This window comes from Chlorocebus sabaeus, chromosome 14, assembly GCF_047675955.1.
Source record: "Chlorocebus sabaeus isolate Y175 chromosome 14, mChlSab1.0.hap1, whole genome shotgun sequence".
Taxonomy (NCBI): Eukaryota; Metazoa; Chordata; class Mammalia; order Primates; family Cercopithecidae; genus Chlorocebus; species Chlorocebus sabaeus.
Window position 1 is genome coordinate 12,844,107 of NC_132917.1, and position 20,524 is coordinate 12,864,630.

A 20,524-nucleotide genomic window follows, 5' to 3' on the forward strand; every position below is an offset into this window, starting at 1 on the left:
TTACTTTGCTTAGGATAATGGCCTCCAACTCCATCCATGTTGCTACAAACGGTATGATCTCATTCTTTTTCATGGTTGTGTAGTATTCCATCATGTATACGTACCACATTTATTAATTATTTATTTATTTATTTAATTTTGAGATGGAGTCTCGCTCTGTCGCCCAGGCTGGAGTGCAGTGATGCGATCTCAGCTCACTGCAAGCTCCGCCCCCTGGGTTCATGCCATTCTCCTGCCTCAGACTCCTGGTTAGCTGGGACTACAGGTGCCCGCCACCTCGCCTGGCTCCTTTTTTCTATTTTTAGCAGAGACAAGGTTTCACCGTGTTAGCCAGGATGGTCTTGATCTCTTGACCTTGTGATCTTCCCGCCTTGGCCTCCCAAAGTACTGGGATTACAGGCATGAGCCACCACGCCCGGCCCGCATTTTCTTTATTCACTCCACCAGTGACAGAAATTTAGGTTGATTTCGCATACCTTTGTCATTGTGAAGAGTGAGTTCAGCCACATTGCATAAAGCCTTAGTATTGTCTTAGTTAAGTGGATAGTGCAATATGCCTTGAATATACCATTTTACCGTGCCTTGCAGACGACAGTGTTTCCTGTCCTTCCTCCCACAGTAAGGCTTTTGTTCTGTAGGGAAGATGGGAAATACGAATCTGGATGTCTTCCACCGTTCCTACAGCGGCTACAGTTTCACTCTTCCATGTCTATAGCATGAGAAACACTTGTTACAGAACTTTCACCAGTCTCTTCTGTGATTGCTCAATACATTCCATGGGGAAGAGCCCATGAGTTGGTGAAAACTCCCTGCTACATCTGTGGACTCCAGGGACTTTATACTCTGTCACCAGCACATAAAGGGTCTCCACTAATTTGTGAATAACTGTAGCTGAATTCTTCCTACTGGTGCCTGGTTTTACCTTCCTCAAGTAAGCAAGTATTCTTGTTTTGTTTCTACCTGCAGGCCAGCCTTTCTATCCTGAGATTTCAGGCTGCTTGGTTGCCTTGTGACCTCAGGTAGTTTCAAGAAAAGTCTTAAGCTTTCATTTTGTTTGGTATTTTTTCTTGTTTGGGTGGAAAAAATCCTTTTCCCAGCTCTTTACATCCCTACGATAAACCAGAAGTCCTAATAATACCTTAAAGATATTTATATTGTGTTGAAACACTATATTTTTTAAGACAAATTATGATAATTTTCTAATCCCATTGTACCCATTGTGATCTGAGTATTGGTTTCCTCTCCAAAATTCATCTCTCCCATTTTCTAAAAATATGCATAAATGCCACCCTTATCTCTCTACATAATGTTCCCAGAATATATATGAATAGAATACTTTTCTATCCTGTTGAAATTCATACATATCCTTTTCTATTTATGAAATATCCTCCCTCTACTCTGCCTGTATGTTCATAATTCAAGACCAAGATTTTTTATCTTTATTTATAAAGCTCGTTGTGATTAGTATAATTAAATGCTTTTTCCCTTGTATTTACATGATTCTTGATTCTTATTTCTACAATAGAATTTGCTATATCAAATGAAATTACTTTTTACATATTCACCTTCTCCAGTAGATGGTGAGTTCTGCAGATACTGCTTCATTCCTAACTGAATTGCCAGTACCTTGTACTGTGCCTGATAGATACCAGAGGTGAGAAAATAAATAAACAAACAAACAAACTTTAATTTTGCCTACTAGCTCGTGAGTTATGGTATCTTTAGTTTCTTTATAGGCCTACAAAATAACTTTTATTACTTATCCTTCTTCATGACAAAGCTATAAACTAATTGTTTTCCCTATTTTGTAATTCATAAAAATAAAGTCCAATGACTATATGCATTCTGTAAGTCACCCACTTCATATACAATGGAGATAAAATCTGAAATCAAGTCTATCTCATTTCAAAGACAAGACATATGATCATTAACATTAAATATGGTCACTACTTTTCAAACCAGATATTCAAGTGTAAGGATTGAATATCATCTTGACCCAATCAGCAACCTTTTATTCTCATACAATCCTTGAGCTTCAAATTTAGCCAAGACATAATTGTTACCTCTTCAAGAGATTCCAGTTTCCCAGAAGAGAGTACACCTACAGCATTTTCTTCTTATAGTCTGTTTTCACAGATATATTATAAATTTAGAATGAACCCCCTTCCCCTCACAACCAAAATTTCTTGGTTTAGCAGTCTGGTTAGTTTTTGTTTCAGAATAAGTAGGAAAAAAAGAAACAGGAGAAAGAATTCTCATTATCTATAGCATTTTTTTTTAAATAAGAAATTCAAATAGCTTTAGACTTTTTCTCATAGCAAAATCTTGAAGGAAATAATTCAGAGCATGGTGTGCATGTAATTGAGAAAGTTCTATCACCTGTTCTAGAGAGGTTAAGTTGTATGTCCATCTGTGGGTGTCTTGCCATGTTCAACAAGAAGCACATCAGGGCAGAACAACAACCAGTAGGGAAAAGTTATACGGAGGTAGATTTTAGCTCAAATGAGGTACCATGAGGTTAGCAGTTGTGTGGTAAAAGATAATTTGCTTTAGAATCTAAAGGACACTCATTAGTTGAAAAATTTGACCAAGCTATATATGAGAAAAAGTCCATTAACATAGATTTATAATTATTGTTTTATGTACTTGTGTTTTTGATCATATAAGAATAAAAAGGAATTTCAATGAAAAATGCAATGCTACTGACATTGATACATAACTCTGTATCTACCTTTGCCATTAAGGGTTTGAGTTACTCTCTCGTGTTCTTTCATTTCAGTCTGAAGGACTCTTTTTAGCATTTCTTGTAGGACAAGTCTACTAGTGATGATCTGTTTAAACTCTCGTTTACTTAAAATGTCATAATTTCTCTTTACCTTTTAAATACTACTCTTGTCAAATATAGAATTCTTTGACAGGTTTTTTCCTTTCATTATTTTGAATATATAATCTTAATGCTTTCTAGTCACCATGGGTTTTAATAAGAAATTAATATCACTAAAGATCCCTTGTACATGGTGAATTACTTCTCTTTTCCTGCTTTCAGGGGTCCCTTTATGTTTTTGCATTTCAATATAATGTATCTTGGTGTGGATCTATTGAGTTTCTTTTTGAGGTTCATTGAATATTTTGGATCTTAAGATTCCTGTCTTTTACCAAATTTATGATGATTTTGGCCTTTAATTCTTCAAATATTCTTCCTATCATCTTTTTCTGAGAATTCTGTTATGCATAAGTTGGTATACTTAATGATATACCAGAAATCCCTTAGACTCTGTTCCTTTTTCTTCATTGTCTTTCTTTCTGGGGTTCAATTGACTTGTGTTCCTGTTCACTAATTTTTTTTCTTCTGCCTGCTCAAATCTGGTATTGAAACTCTCTAGTAAAATTGTTGTTTCACTCTTTGTTTTCAGCTGACTTTTTGTTTCCTTTAAATTTTTTTTTTTGTCTTTATCGATATTCTTTATTTGGTGAAACATCATTTTCCTAATTTAGTTTAGTTCTTTGTTTATGGTTTCATGTAGCTCTTTGAGCATATTTAAGGAAATTGATTTAAAGTCTTTGTGTAGTAAATCCAATATCTGGGCTTCCCCAACAGTAATTTCTGTTAATTTTATTTCCTATGAATGGTCTACAATTTCTTATTTTATTGCATGCTTCAATTTTTTGTTTGTTTGTTTGTTTGGTGGTAGTTGTTGTTAAAAACTAGATGTGTTGAAGATTATAATGTGGTAACTGTGAAAATCCAATTATCTCCCCTCTCCGCAGGGTTTGTTTTTGCTTATTGTTATAGATTGTGGTTATCTGCTTGCTTAGTAATTTTTATGAACTATTTTGGAAATACTATTCTTTGCTGTGCGTGGCAACTGAAATCTTTGTTCAATTAACTTAGTGGTTCAGGTAGTGATTACACAGAAATTTAAGTGCCTGGATCCCAAAAAAACAACAACAAAAAACAAACAAAAAGAAGGAAAGAAACAAAGAGCAAATAAAACAGAAAGAGAGAAAGAAAGAAGAAAAACATTTTCTGGTCATTGCAGAATGTCATAGCTTTCTCTTCCTGCTTAGACATAGTCTAGAAGTCAGCCAGAGGTAAAACCTTTGGGTTTTCTCATTTTTTTAAAATTATGCACCATCTTAAGCATGAACACAGCATTCTAGATTCCTCCTACAAACTGAGTATTTCTGGCTAGCCAAATTCTGTATGTTCAACTCTTACCTTTCTTTGTTCATACCTGCAATGTGCTGGTATCAGGCGGTAGTGTCTTTGGGAGGTAATTAGGTCTTGAGGGTGGAGGCGCTATAGATAGTATTAGAGTCCTTATAGAGAGCTTGCTTCATCATCTCTGTCTGCTCTCTGCTATGTTAGGGCAAAATGAGAGAATGGCTATCTGCAAACTAGAAGGTGGACCCTTACCAGACATCAGGTCTGCATTGATATTGGACTTTACAGCCTTCATCACTGTGAGAAAGAAATTTCTGTTGTTTAGGCCTTTCAGTCTATGTTATTGTGTTATAATAGCCTGAACTCACTAAGATAATTCCCCACTATATGCGGAAGTTTTTGAAAGCTTTCACTCCTGTGTATTTCCTCAGCCTCTTTCCCTCTAGGTTTATCCTTTGCTTTCCCAACAGTTGTCCCTTTCCCGAGGAGGCTGTAGTTAGTATGTTTTTAAACACTTTTGACAGACACAATTCAAGTATCTGCTCTATTCCTAAGAAACTTTTAAGAAGGATGAAACAAAGGCAAGCCCCTGAACCTATCTCCCAGGGAGCTCCTGACAGGTAAATCAACAATTCTTTAATTGAGATCATGGTCTATAGTGCACTTCACACCATCAGTAAGATGCACCAGGAACGTGGACCACCATCCTCATGTTAGTCTCCAAAACACCACAACTCTGTTTTACAAAACTTTAACAGCTTCTTTATCCATTAAGCACTTTTCTAATGGTTGTAATTTTTTATTAGATTTCAGAATTTCAACAAAATTGAGTCTGACAGTTTTATTCCTCTTAAACATTGCGTAAGTTGAGTTTTCTGCTCTGCTATTTTCAGAGATGTCACTCTGAATGATCTTTTATAGAGATACTTCAGGAAATCTTCATTAAATTGGATGGATGAATCAAAACATGTTGCAATTCCAAATGGCAGCAACTTAGGAAGGAAAGAGCCAAAGAGCGGAGGATGTTTGGGGTCAAGAACCTGGTAAGGCAACTCTGTATAAAGGGAAAAAATGCACAGTGATGAAATACCTCATGTTACGGGTTGAATTGTGCCCTCACCTCTAAAAAATGTATGCATCAAAGTCCTATTCCCCAGTCCTCAGAATGTGACTATATTTGGAGGTAGGATCTTTAAAGAGGCAGTTAAGGTAAAATGAGTTCAAAGGGTGGGCATACATCCAGTATAACTGGCGTCATAATAAGAAAAGACGATTAGGACAAAGACTCACGCAGAGAAAAAAACCATGGGAAGACAGAGAGAAGGCAGTCATGTACAAGGAAAGGAGAAAGGCCCTTTGAAAAACCAATCCTGCTAACACCTTAATCTTGAACTCCAGAATGTGACATAACGACTCCCTGTTGTTTAAGCCACCCAGTCTATGGTACTTTGTTATGGAAGTCCTGAGAGAGGAATGTACTCATCAACCAGAATTGTTCCAAAGACATGGACTTAACCCACATTTATCTTTGTTAATCCTTTAAGAACACTATTTAAATAATAGTAAAAGGGATGTGGAAAGGACTGTAAGGGCAAAGAAAATGAGAGAGGAGGAAGGCAATTTCAGAAGGTACGAGGCAAATGAAGAAAGCCACATTTTAAGCTGGCAATTAAGAAAGCCCAGAAGCAAACACATTTACATTGCACAAATCTAAGAGATTCAGGAATTAGTGTTTCCAGGTATGTCAAAAAGGGGTAAAGATGGGACTATAAACAGGAGTGATTGTTCCTATATTTGAAAAGCATTTAGACATACATACTTTATCACACTTCCTGGATCCTGGTTACTTTTCTTCTCCCCAACCCTAGAATATGGTTTATTTTCTGTAGAAGTAAAGCACAGTCTTGTACCTGGGGACATGAGAGACAGTTGAATAATATACAGATATCAGAGAGTTAGCTGAAGATTTAACAATGGTGGGACTTTTCACTTTTCTTTCTCTTCGTCCCCAGAAAGCTATTAGCCCAGATAAGCCTTCAGGAAGATTGTAAGAGGCTTCCTGGGAATCTGAGCAACTCAACAGAAAAGAGCTAAAGTTTTTGACAATGGAGGATCCCCACGGAATAACCCAGTCAAATTATCATTTCAATCAGATTTCCTCATCTAAACCATGGTCTCCAGAAAATGACTTTAGTGACCATTTTCTAAATTTCCCCAAGGCGCTTTAGTGTATTATCAGTAATAATATTATGAGTGTGTTGCTTATACAGTATGTTCTAGTTTCACAGACGTTAATTCATTATGTAGATAGACTCCTGAGGGAATTAGGAATTAATTTTCATACCACATCCAGTTGAGAAAGCAGAGCAAGACCATAGTTTGACCAACCACCACACAACTTCCATTCTGTTTTTCGGTGCCCTGATCTTAAACAGCAATAAACAACCAGGAATCACCAGTCCTGAGAAATGCATCCAATATGAAATGAAGACAAGACCAACTGGTAAAAAATTAGTAACACAGAGAAAACTGAAACTATGACTCCTTTCAGGGCAAAGAAAACATTTAAAAAATGAAGTTAATATCACCAGAGATAATGTGTTTAAATGCTGTATTCGTGAAACAATGGTAGGTTGTTCTTAAAAGAAACTTTTAGAGAATTAAAGCAAGCTTTGGAAATTAAAAACAAGATAGCAGAAATAAAAGACCTTTAAAAAAAGGTTAATAATAAGAAGAAGCAGTTAAGTAATTAGAACAAAAAGTCAAGGTAGAAATTAAGAGGTGAGGATTAGAAAAGTACAGGAGGAATAGAGATTTCTCTACATCTGAATAACAGGAGCTTCAGAAAGAGAGACTAGAAAAACAGAGGCAAGGAAATCATCCAAGGAACAAATCAAGAGGTGTTTTCAAAACTGAATAATAAGAATTTTCACAGGGCCCACTGTGTACCCAGAAAAACAGATGAAAATAGAGTCACAGGCTTTCCACAATACACATCTGAAATTTCAGGACTGATGGCAGAGAAGATAGGATAAGCTTCTATGCAGAAAAAAGTGGGCTTCAAAAATTGGTACAAAAATCAAAATGTCATTGTTTCCTCATCAATAACATTGGAAGTTAAAATAAGGTGAAAAATGTATTTGACATTTTAAAAAGTTGATTTTCACCCTGGAATTTGATATTCAGACAAATTATCAATTAAGTATGAGTATAGAGTAAAGACACTATCGGAAATCTAATTTCTGAACAATGTTACTTGTTACATCTCAGGAAGCTATCAGAGTATGGCCCTAAACCAAAATACCAGAATTTAAAATTTAAGAGTAGAAATATTAACATATTTTGAAGCTATAAAAGGAGCTATAAAAATAATATGTTAAGAGAGTTAAAATTAGGTATCTCTGTGAACTAAAAATAATTGTTTTCAACATTCTTTATTGAACTGTTCTACAATTTCAATTATATGCAATTATAATTTTGATAAAAATAAAACTAATTGTAAAACAGTGAGTAAGATAATATAATTATGATGCCTTATACATATTACTGTATCAATAACTTCTATATTTTACCCAATTATCCAAGTAATAATTAGGTGGAACCTTGAACAAGTCATTTTCCTTGCTAGGTTTGAGTTTACTAACTCAAGAAAAAAGAATTGACCTACATTACAATACTTTTAAAAACCCCAAGAATTTATAAATCTACTTAATATTTACTAAGACTTCAGTGGAAAGTTATATGGATACTGTCTTTAAATATTGTTAAATTTTTACCCCCTATTTTAACTCTTTATCATAAGACTGATAATTTGGCAAGCAAATATAGCAAGCAGAATCTAAAATATATTTTCAAGTTGTTATTTGATCAAATGGAGTATTGAGAAAAATGTAACTTTCACATCTTCTCGCAATCTATAAAAGTCAGCATTCCCACCCTTTCTTTCTCTTAGTAGTGGGAAGTGCCCCCAACTTTGTAGAAAGGGTATGGCCAAGGCTATCAGCACAAAAGCATTCTCTCAAAATTTAGAAACTGAATACCATGTAAGAAGTTTGGCAATTTCACATCCATAAATCTGTATCACAGTGCCTGGTCTTTTAGTGAATGCTAGTTTATAGAATCATAAAACCACGGCATGTAGTTTGGAGACATTTAGAAAGAAAGAAATTTCCAGAGAGCCATGGCTTCCATACTCTACTACCCAAATGAAGAAATGTTTCTCCTAAAAAATCATGTGCCTCTGCTTTGGTGTCCTTTGCTGGTGGCTGCTCCCTCTCCCTCCCAGCCCTTCACTTCTCTGAACTAGTTCTTTGTCCTTGCAAGCAAATCAAAGGGAAATTGAAATTGATCTCAGGGATGATGGCTAGCTAGAGTTAGAAACAGGAGAGCCTGTGAGTTCGGATGGTTTCTATGACCCCTCCTTCCCATCCACCGCCGCCCCCCACCACCAACACCCCACACCCATTCAATTAATTTCAAGTTGAAACAGATTTATTTATATTTATAGTTTCCAGAATATTCTTCTGAAATTTTCTTGATTTAGGCTCATTTCTAAGTGCTTTCCTCCCTTTTATTTTAAAAGAAACTTGAGACTCTGGTCCCTATTAAAAAGGAAGAAAGCATCATTGATGTCCAGCTTCCCTCCAGCTACCCTGAATTTGAGCAGACTGTATGACTCATCTTTCCTAGAAATACAACAATGAGATCATCATGTCTGTTTCCTTCCCACTCTGAGTACAGTTGAATTGGTTTCCTCTGTGTTCAGAGATAATTTTTTTTTTCTGAAAAGCCCTTTGCTTGTTAATACACAAGAGTTTAATTATATATTTAGAACACAGCACTGAAGAAAATGAGCAGTGATTAATACATTCTCTTTTTTTTCAGGCAGCTCAATCTCTACTTCCAAAACTAAAACTGTATAAATCATAGAAGGAGATACATCTGCATTTTATTTTAACACCTCCTGTGATAAAGAACTCACCAGTTCCACAGGAAGTTAATTCTGCTTTTAACAATTTCTTTAGATAATTTTTGTTTGCAGGGACCTAAAATCTGATGGCCTCTGACTTCAGTTTTTCAGCTCTATCCCTGAAATTTACAGCGAAGGAGAATATTTCTAGCCCTTTTCCAGGTCATGCATCTTCAAATATTTGCAGACGATTATCATATCACATGATCTGACCTACATAAAGTGTAAATTTCTTAGAACATCATCTGCTTCAGTTTAGATATTTAGTTGTGCTGCCAGATTAACAATCTTGCCTGAATTAACAAACAAATTCAAATAACTGATTCTACATTTCTGTAAATGGCTGTTTCGTCAAATTGAAAAGTTACTACTGCAGAATGGCAAAATATCTGGACAAATATGTTTTGCCTGAATTGCATGGAGACCTTGGGATTGTTGTTATAGAAACAGTATCCAGACCACATATACTACAACACTATAAGCAATTCTGTATTTTTATTGTTTTTACCTCATTCATAAAAAGTATTGTCTAAATCAAGTTATTGCATCAATCCATATACAATTCAAATACGAAATTCTCATTCATTGATTTTTATATTATTTGTACACAAACAATGTAACAAAATGTATAATACTTATTTCTGTATTTCTAAGATATTAGTGTTCAAATATCATTCCAACAGTACATTCTCAGATTCTCTTTGAAATTGAAGTTGAATAGAATGCCAGATTTATCTCAGGTGCAAAAATACAGTTGTCAGATAAACAAACAAAAAGAACTAACACAAAACAGAGCATTAAGAAAATATCTCAGTAGCCCAAATCGCATTCCAGTTATATACATCCATACATGAGAAAGCATAAAATGAAATGGAGTTATTAGGTATTCAATCTGGAAAGAACTTTACTATTTCTCATAAAGGCTTAGGGGCAACATTACCTACATTTTCAAAAAAGGCTTGAGAGCACAGACTCTTATTTTTGAAGCTCAAATAAGACTCCAGAGGTATATAAAGCGCACCGGACTAAGAGTCAGGATACCTTGGCTTAAGGTACAAGTTTGCCATTTATTAGCTGGTCCTTGACATGACCAGGTTAGCAAGGTAGAAAGATTATAAAGGTTGGCATGAAGAAGGTAGACTTATATGAGTGACAGTGGATGATAACAAATCTGGAGAAATGAAATAAACTACAGATGGGACACATGCGATATGCTGCAGAGTATGCAGCTTTTCCAATCAAGGAAAGCTTCATGCAGGAGGCCAAACAGAACCTGAATACTGCAGTATGACCTCAGGGACTCATACCACTTTCTGAAATATCTAACAAAAATCACATTACTGCTGTTGCACTCTGAATTCCTAGAACCTGTGAGTGAACCATTTCACTGCATTCATTTTCCCTGTGTCATTCTTTAACCAGCCTTCTTTCTTAATCACATTTCTACATCTGAGATATTTTCCTTTCAGCCTTTTCTGCATAAGTCCTAATGACATAGCTAGTTCTCCAGTAACGTCTGGGAAGAGAAGAACCTTAGGTTTGTCATCTCTCAGTAGGACACCCCGGCTAAAGCCCTCTAGACACAGCAAGGACGTTGTCTTCTCTCTCTTCTAATCCTGCTGTATCTTCCACACATAGCATAATCAGCTATAAAGCTTTCCAATTCTTCAAAATAATTATTACTATACTTCTCAGAGATTTACCAAGATTTCCTCAAAATTGGGAAAGTATTGATTCAGCTCAGTATTGATTCAGTCTAGTATTGATTCAGCTCAGTATTGATTTGGTCTAGTACTGATTCACTTATCATTTTCAGCGGATGGGTGGTCTTCACATGTACTGGAAAGATCCTCATTTAAATAAGATTTGGCAGCTACAAATCCAGTTACTGCATCAATCCATGTACGATTTATCTGTAGGTGAGCTCACAGTCCAAATGTGGACTGTCAGAAGTTGGGCAAAATGGAACTTGGTTCATTCTGCAGATTGGACCACTGGGAATTGTACTGAGAATTACCAGAGCTGCATATCCTCTATTCACTCATCCAGCTACAGTCTCCCCTTTCCACTGTGGCCCAGGAGACCAACTTAATTCCACATTACCAATTTCTTTGATCTCTTGCATTAGAGTAACTTCAGCCAATCAGAGAACCTAGAGGGACACCGAGGGAGGGAAAACAGAAGTCTGAGGGTTTATCCACACAACCTCTGTCCGCCTCAGGCCCACAGCTTGAAAGTAGCTACATCTCTGCCAACACCTACAGATTCTGTGGGGCACCCTTCCCTCAGGGCTCTAGCACTCCAGGGTTCTGTAATTTTGCTTCCTCCCGTCTCCCTTCCAGGCCTACAGGCAGGAGCTGCTCCCCACTGTTGCCAGGCTCTGGAACTAGGGTGTAGCTGTGCCTCATTGGTTCCCTTCATTCTGCTCACACTTGCATTAACAAGCCATTCATAAACACCCTTCACTCATACCTTTGAACTCTATCTACGGATACCACAATGGTAAGAAAGACTGGTGAAAATTTTGGAGGCAAACACACACCTGAAGTTTCTGCAATTATGTTGGATTCAGAGCAAGAATACCTAGACTCTGTTTCTGGTTCTGTCACTTACCAGCTTTGTGATCTCAGCAAAGTTAATTATTAGATTGGCGCAAAAGTAATTGTGTTTTTTGTCATTTTTTTAATGACAAAAACTGCAATTACTTTTGCAACAATCTAATATCCCAGAGACTCAGCTTTATCTTCTGTAAAATGGGAGTAATAAACTCTCAGCTTCATTGTGTGAGTTAAATTATATGAAAACTTAATATAGCTACATTAGAAAATTTTCCCGAATTCCCATGTCCTTTGGTTTCTGATAACATTTTCCAAATAACAAAGTAATATGAAAGATGTTCTTACACTTTATTATTCTCAGCCACTCTCCAAATATCCTCTGGGCTTACTTTTCCCTTTCTTTTTCTTTCCTCTAAACCCTACAGAATCCCGTAATCAACAACACTGGTATCTGATCCTTGATCTAGTGGGCTCCATGTCTGCATTTGTGAGGACCACTCAGGCTGGTAACTGCCCACTCTGGGAAAAATAGGTTTCCATATACCCCACCTTCCTTGTGCCCACTAATAAATCATTTCTTTAAACTCATTTTTCTAAAATGCAATTAGTTGGCGTGGACTGAGTGCCTCGTTTGACTCTAAGACTTGCCTAACTATTTTCAGAGGTTTTAGAGGACTGCCTCTTCAGGCTGTCTCCAGGTCTGGCTACCAAGGGTCATGCTTGTAAGATTGCCATCCTGACTGCACTAGATTTTTCCCTCCCTACTTATTTGGAGAAATTGAGGGAAGAATATTCTTATGACTTCCCTTCACACAAACAAGGCAAGTGGAAGTGTAAACTGCAATATATGCTGGAAGTTGTTTAATAAAAATTCCTTTTATGACAACCCAGTTGGATGGGATGAGAGCAGGGTTTTTATCGTGAGACTGACTTGAATTGCTTTGGGACCTGAGTATCCTCAAGCATTCAGAGTTCTGGTTTTCTCATTTGCAGGATGAAAATAATAATGCGTACTTTTATGATGAAGTCACCAATAAGAGGGGACTTTGGGAGCAATAAATAAGACAATGTATGAGAAAGTAAGCAGTACAGGGGCACCTGATAAGCACTCAGGATGTTTTGTTAAGTTTAAAAATTTTTTTTTTTTTCGAGATGGAATTTCACTCTTGCTGTCCAGGCTGGAGTGCAGTGGTGCCATCTCGGCTCACGGCAAACTCCACCTCCTGGGTTCAAGTGATTCTCCTGCCTCAGACTCCCGAGTAGCTGGGATTACAGGCAGGCATCACCACGCCTGACTAATTTTGTATTTGTAGTATAGACGGGGTTTCTCCATGTTGGTGAGGCTGGTCTCGAACTTCCCACCTCAGGTGATCCTCAGCCTCCCAAAGTGCTGAGATTACAGGCGTGAGCCACCGTGCATGGGGTATATTTATTAAAAGTTCATTTTTAGCCCCTTTTCTATATTTGAACAACTTCAACCAGATTTCTAACGAGACACTTGTTTCTTGACAATTTGACATGTTTACTATGCATGAATAGTGACAAAATATATAAAAATTATCAATTATTTTAAAATGAGTGATTTATTCAGAATTCATGTGCAGCCAGGAATATGAGTTTAGATGGCTACTTCCCATCTAGGAAGCCAGGTGAAGCTGTAATGATAATGAGAGTATCAATAGCTGTTGCTTATAGAGAGCTTCCTCGGTGTCAGGTATTGTTAAATATCACCTATATTTAACTCAGAGAAACCTCATAACAAAGCTATGATATAGCCATTATTACTGCCATGACCAGATGAGAACACTGAGGCCGTGGAGAAGGACTTGTCCAAGTGTTGTAGGCTGAAAAAGGGGCTGCCCCACCCACAAATGTTCACTTGAACATTTGAATACTTTACTTTATGTAGCAAAGGGGACTTTGCAGATACAATTAACTTAAGAAAATTGAGTTGGGTAGATTGTTTTAGATTATCCGGTTGGGCCAAATATAATCACAGGAGTCCTTATAAAGAAGGAGGCAGGAGGATCAGAGTCAGGACTGTGTGTAGTGATGAAAGAGAGGTCAGAGCAATGTGGGAGCATGAGCCAAGGAATGTGGGCAGCCTCTAGAAGTTGGAAAAAGCAAGGAAAAATAATCTCCGCTAGAGCCTCCTTAAGGAACTAAGTCCTGCCGGCACCTCAATTTTAGAACACGGAAGCTGAGTTTGGATTTCTGACCTCCAGAACTGTAAAAAAAGTTCTATTTTAAGCTACTAAGTTTTTAGTAATTTATTAGAACAAAAACAGAAAACTAATAAATCAAGTGACTCACCTGAGCTCACTCAATTCGTTTAAGAGTGGAAATAGAGGGAGCTTGAATTCTTATCAAGCAATTTGATTACAAAATCTTTACCTTTAACCACTGTACACTATAATTCATTCTAAACTTGCTAGCTAATATTTAATTAATGTGAATAACAATGTTCATCTCACAAAGCATTTGTGATAATTAATTATTAAAAGTCCTGAAATGTGTTGCGGTAGACTGAAAAAATGTGGCTGCAGTATTCGTAGCTCATTCCACAAAGAGATGGCATCAATTTCCTTGCCTCTGGAAGCCGGGCTATCTTGCGACTCACTCTGGCAATAGAATGGGGGTAAAAGTGATGTTGTGTGAATTCCTTGTGGCTGCTGCACTTGTGTCTTGGAATGACTTTGCCATCATATAAACAAGGTCAGTCTAGTCTACTGGAGGATGAGAGGCCACATTGGAGAGAAACAAGGAGACCCAGCCAATAGACAGAGCCAATCGCCAGACCTGTAAATGAGACCATTTTCAACATTTCTGCTCCAGCTGAAATTCTACCTCAATGCAGACGCATGGTTAAGCCCAGGCAAGTTGAGCAGAATGTTTCAGCCAACCCACAGAATCATGAGAAACAATAAACTGATTTTCGTTATAAGCCACTAACTTTTAGGGTGATTAGTTACAAAGCAATAGATATCTGATAAACATATAAGGTGATTACAATATAATTTATTTTCCTCTTTTAAAGTAAGAAAATACTCAATTTCTAAAAAGCCAGTGAGCAAAAGAGCAGCAAACATTGATTTGATGCTGACTTAAATTAATTCCTTCTCTTAACTTCGGGTCCTGGAAAATACTAATATGTTAAGTTAATGTCTTCAAGGGTGTTAGAAATCTTATGTATTTAATTTTTTCAATAACCGATTAGAAACTTCATTGTATGATAAGGAAATTGAGGCACAGAGAGATTGACTCACTTGTCTGAGGGCGCAGAGCTAGAAAGAAGTTGAGAAGGTTTTGTAACCTAGATCTGTCTGGCACAAAAGTACATCTTTTCCCCTAAACTCAGCTGAAAATGTTCTTAGCAGTCCCTGCAGACATCATTTTGTTCTTGTAAATGTCTTCAACTAGTTTTCATTAGTGAGTGGAAAATAGCCAGGATATGATATTCTACAAAATCTCCCTTAACATTCAAATCCACTGGTAACAGTTGCCAGGCAAAATGTCTTATGCTAAAATTACCTGTCTTATGAGAAGTTAAAACAGTTTTAAAGAGTCTTCTCCTCTCAACATGCCTTGTATTGTTAACTTTACTCATTTTTCCCCTCTCTGAAATATAATGTGAAGAAAATGTATATCTTAAGCAGAAAGCTCTGGTGTTTTAAATTGCAATTGGAGATCCAAAACAATTGGAGAAGGAAAGGTACAGTCAGTTGAGATCATCTGTTATCTTTGCAGAATCCATTTGGAAGCACACATAGAACATGGGGGAGAAAAATCCTTCTGGTTGTTTTCTGCCATTTTCCCTGCCTCTTGTTTTTGTCTTATCACCATTTTCAATCAAGCAGAATATATGAGAACATTGGCCTTGATTCAGAAAAAGAATGGAAGAATGTCTAAAACATATAAACATCCTTCTCTCAGAAAGAGCTGTTCACAAGCCACACAATATAATAAACTGAATTATTTTGCTATAGAATCATTTTTGAATAATATTCTCTGTTGTTCCCTTAAAAGAGTACTTACTGTACACTAATTACAAAATAAAAATTAAAAGAGAGTAAATAAGGACAAAAATAGTTATTGTATTAATTTGTTTTCATGCTGCTGATAAAGACATATTGGAAACCAGGAAGAAAAATAAGTTTAATTAGACTTACAGTTCCATATGGTTGGGGAGTCCTCAGAATCATGGTGGGACATGAAAGGCACTTCTTACATGGTGGCAGCAAGAGAAAATGAGGAAGAAGCAAAGCAGAAACCCCAGATAAACCAATTGTGAGACTTATTCACTATCATGAAAATAGCACAGGAAAGGCTGGCCCCCATGATTCAATTACCTCCCCCTTGGTCCCACAACACATGGGAATTCTGGGAGATACAATTCAAGTTAAGATATTGGTGGAGATACAGCCAAACCATATCATTATGCCCCAGCCCCTCCAAATATCATGTCCTCACATTTCAAAACCAATCATGCCTTTCCAACAGTTCCCCAAAGTTTTAACTCATTTCAGCATTAACTCAAAAGTCCACAGTTCAAAGCCTCATCTGTGATAGGGCAAATCCCTTCTGCCTATGAGTCTGTAAGTCAAAAACAAGCTAGTTACTTCCTAGATACAATGGGGGTACCAGTACGGGGTAAATACAGTTGTTACAAGTGGGAGAAATTGCCAAAACAAAGGGGTTACAGGCCTCATGCATGTCTGAAATCCAGCAGGGCAGTCACGTTTTAAAGCTCCAGAATGATCTCCTTTGACTCCAGGTCTCACATCCAGGTCATGCTGATGCAAAGGGTGGGTTCCCATGGTCTTAGGCAGCTCAGCCCCTGTGGCTTTGCAGGGTACAGCCTCCCTCCCAGCTGCTTTCACAGACTGGCATTGAGTGTCTGTGGCTTTTCCAGGCACATGGTGCAAGCTGTCAGTGGATCTACCATTCTGGGGTCTGGAGGATGGTGGCCCACTTCTCACAGTTCCATTAGGCAATTCCCCAGTAGGGACTCTGTGTGGGGGCTCTGACCTCACATTTCCCTTCCACACTGCCCTAGCAGAAGTTCTCCATGAGGGTCCCACCCCTGCAGCAAACTTTTGCTCGGCATCCAGGCATCAGAGGTTCCCAAACCTCAGTTCTTGACTTTTGTGCATCTGCAGGCTCAACACCAGGTGGAAGTTGCCAAGGCTTGGGGGTCCACCCTCTGAAGCCACAGCCTGAGTCTACATTGGCCCCTTTCAGCCGTGGCTGGGGCATCTGGGACACAGGGTACATGTCCCTAGGCTGCACACAGCACAGGGACCCTGGGCCCGGTTCACATAATCACTTTTTCCTCCAGGGCCTCCTAGCCTGTATGGGAGAGGCTGCTGTGAAGTTCTCTGACATGGCCCGGAGACATTTTCCCCTGTGGTCTTGGGATTAACATTAGGCTCCTTGCTACTTACGCAAATTTCTGCAACTGGCTTGAATTTCCTCTCAAAAAAATGGGATTTTCTTTTCTACTGCATCATCAGGCTGCAAAGTTTCTGAACTTTTATGTGGTTTCCCTTTGAAAATTGAAAATTGAATGCCTTTAACAGCACCCAAGTCACCTCTTAAATGCTTTGCTGCTTAGAAATTTCTTCCACCACATATCCTAAATCATTTCTCTCAAGTTCAAAGTTTCACAAGTCTCTAGGGCAGGGACAAAATGCCACAGTCTCTTGGCTAAAACATAACAAGAGTCACCTTTGTTCCAATTCTCAATGGGTTCCTCATCTCCATCTGAGACCACCTCAGTCTGGATCTTATTTTTCAGATCACTATCAGCATTTTTGTCAAAGCCATTCAACAAGTCTCTGGGAGGTTCGAAACTTTCTCACATTTTCCTATCTTCTTCTGAGCCCTCAAAACTGTTCCAAACTCTGCCTGGTAGCCAGTTCTAAAGTTGCTTCCACATTTTTGGGCATCTTTTCAGCAATGCCTCACTCTACTGGTAACAATTTACTCACAGTCAAACATATAGAGCTGATTTTCTTTGATGTGTTAATATATTTTATTTCAGCTTTTAGTATAACCCAGACACTTTTTTTTACATTGAAGAGCTAATTTTGTATCTTTCATTTTTCTTATTATGACATAAGCTTTTCAAGCTTATTACAAACTCTTTATAGAGGTCAATGTATTTTAGCATGTGGTGGTACACCTCCCCTCTCTTTGAGAACATTAAACAGTATGAGGGGCTTTTGGCTGTAACAGTGATTGAGGGTCCACTGGCATTTAGCACTAGGAGCTCAGGAATGCTAAAGCTCTTGCAATGTGCAAGACAGTCTTGAAATTTAAAAATAATTTCTCTGCCCAAGTACATTAATATCTCAATTGAGAATACTGAATGTGGACTGTTATTATGATTCTATAACCAATCCCTTGCTAGTGAGAAGGCTAAATGGCACAGCCACTTTGAAAACAGTTTGTCCTTGTCACACTAAAGCTAAACATAGTTTTACCATACAATAAAGCAATTTCACTTCCAGAAATTTACTCAACTGATTGAAAAACTTACATTGACACACAAAACCTACATACCACTGTTTATAGCAGCTCTTTGATAATCATCAAAAACTGAAAACAACAAAGGTGTCCTTCAGTAGGAGAATAGATAAACAAATGCTTCAATTATACAGCAGAATACTATTAAGTTACAAAAAGGAATAAACTATCAAGCCACATGAAGGTATAAAGGAATCTTAAATGCACATTGCTAAGTGAAGAAACCAATCTGAAAAGACTACATAATTTATGATTCTATTCTTATGACATTATGGAAAGGAAAACTATAGGAACAATAAAAAGGCCAGTAATTTTGAAGGGTTGATAGGTGAAGCAAAGGACTATTTTTTTTTCTTTTTTTTTTGAGAGTGAACTATTGTGTACAGTAAGGTAATAGTAAATAAATAACACAATGTATGTATAGACACCTATTGAAAGTATAGCATAGAGAGCAGACTTTAGTGCACGTCAACTAAAAAAATAGAAAATGAAGAATTTAAGGATAGAATGCAAACTTTGACAAAATAACCTTACTGTAGCTAAAAGTAACCTCACTGAAGAGGGTGAGAGAAATCTGTAAGACTAAAAGCAAAAAAATGTATAAAAGTTTTGTATTCTAGCTGAAAAAATCTGTTTCCCACAGGGGTACAGGTTAACAATTCTGACACCAGTGTACATTTCTGCTGGAATTGAATAATTAAGTAAATGGATGGAAGGCAGTGTGAGCCACGTTTCTCACTGTTTCAGGGAGAGGTTAAGACAAGCAGGAGGAGAATGTTCAACTGATCTATGTGGTAATGGAGTAGAATTGTCAACATCAGTAAGAACTCCTGTTTAGATAAATATAAATGGTTACATATAAAAATAAAGATATGTATATACACAAGGGGTGAATATACACACATTTATGTTTTTGTATTATCATGAAAGAGGACTTAGAAGCCATGACTCTCAGTAGCAATGAGGACAGCTAGCATACAGATTTTGGTTTTTGATTTGATTCTCCAGTGAAAGAAACTATGGCTCCTTGGAGAAATGGCTGATTCTAGGACTTGGTCAAAAAATATACAGGATGAGCCTGGACCATCTTGTAGCATCAGTAAGTAAGAGAGTTCTCAGAAAAAAAAAAAAGGTGATGGGGAAGAGGAGCCCACAATATTGTGGAGATATATATATATATTTTTATATATAAAATAAAAGTCAACTGAGGCCAGGTACGATGGCTTAAGTCTGTAATCCCAGCACTGTGGGAGGCCGAGGCTGGCGGATCAGTTGAGGCCAGAAGTTTGAGAACAACCTGGCCAATATAGCAAAACCGTGTCTCTACTAAAAATAAAAAATTTTAAAAAAATAGCTGGGTGTGGTGGTGCATGCCTGCAATCCCAGCTACTTGGGAGGCTGAGGCAGGAGAAGTGCTTGAGCCCAGGAGGCAGAGGTTGCAGTGAGCCAAGATTGCCCCACTGCACTCCAGCCTGGGCGACAGGGCAATACTCTGTCTCACAAAACAAAACAAAACAAAACAAAACAAAACAAAGCAAACAAACAAAAAACTGAGAGAGCAACAATGGCCAAAACTCAAGTTGAAAAACAAAATGAAATAGTTTGAATTATAAAACAAATTGTCTCCCCTCTCTGATTCCCAAATGTATTTCTTTTTATTATTTATATTTAACTTTTATATTTTAACATTTTTAAACCTTTATGTATATCAGTATGTACTTATGGATATATATTCATATAAGTACATATAAATAAATGATTGAATAAACTTAAAAATCACAAAGAAGAGATAGATTTTTCCATGCAGAAAAGCCCTAAATAATTTATGTTGATCCTCTTCCCTCAAGGTGGTAAAGCATAACTCCCTGCTCCTTAAGTCTGGACTGTACTTAGTGACATCGTTTCCAACAGTACAGTGCAGAAAAAAGAAAATAGAGTAACTTTAGTAAGGAATCCCGACCAACACTATTTCAGCTAGGTGAGCAAGGTCAACATCAAGAGTGATCAGTCACGGTGATAGAAGGCATCGTTCATACGATGTGATGAGAAGGACAATTTACCTTCATGGTCTTCCTGCCCAAATCACGTAATGCAAGTCTAATAATGAGGAAAATATCAGGTAAATCCTAATTGAAGGACATTTTACAAAATACCAGACGAATACTGAAAACTTTCTAGGTTATCAAAAATCAGGAAATCTGAACAAACTTGCTTAATGAATAATTATATGTCCATTTTTAGCTCATAATTGTGACTCAGGTAACATATGAGGATATGTCATTAATGGGGGAAATTGGGTGAGGG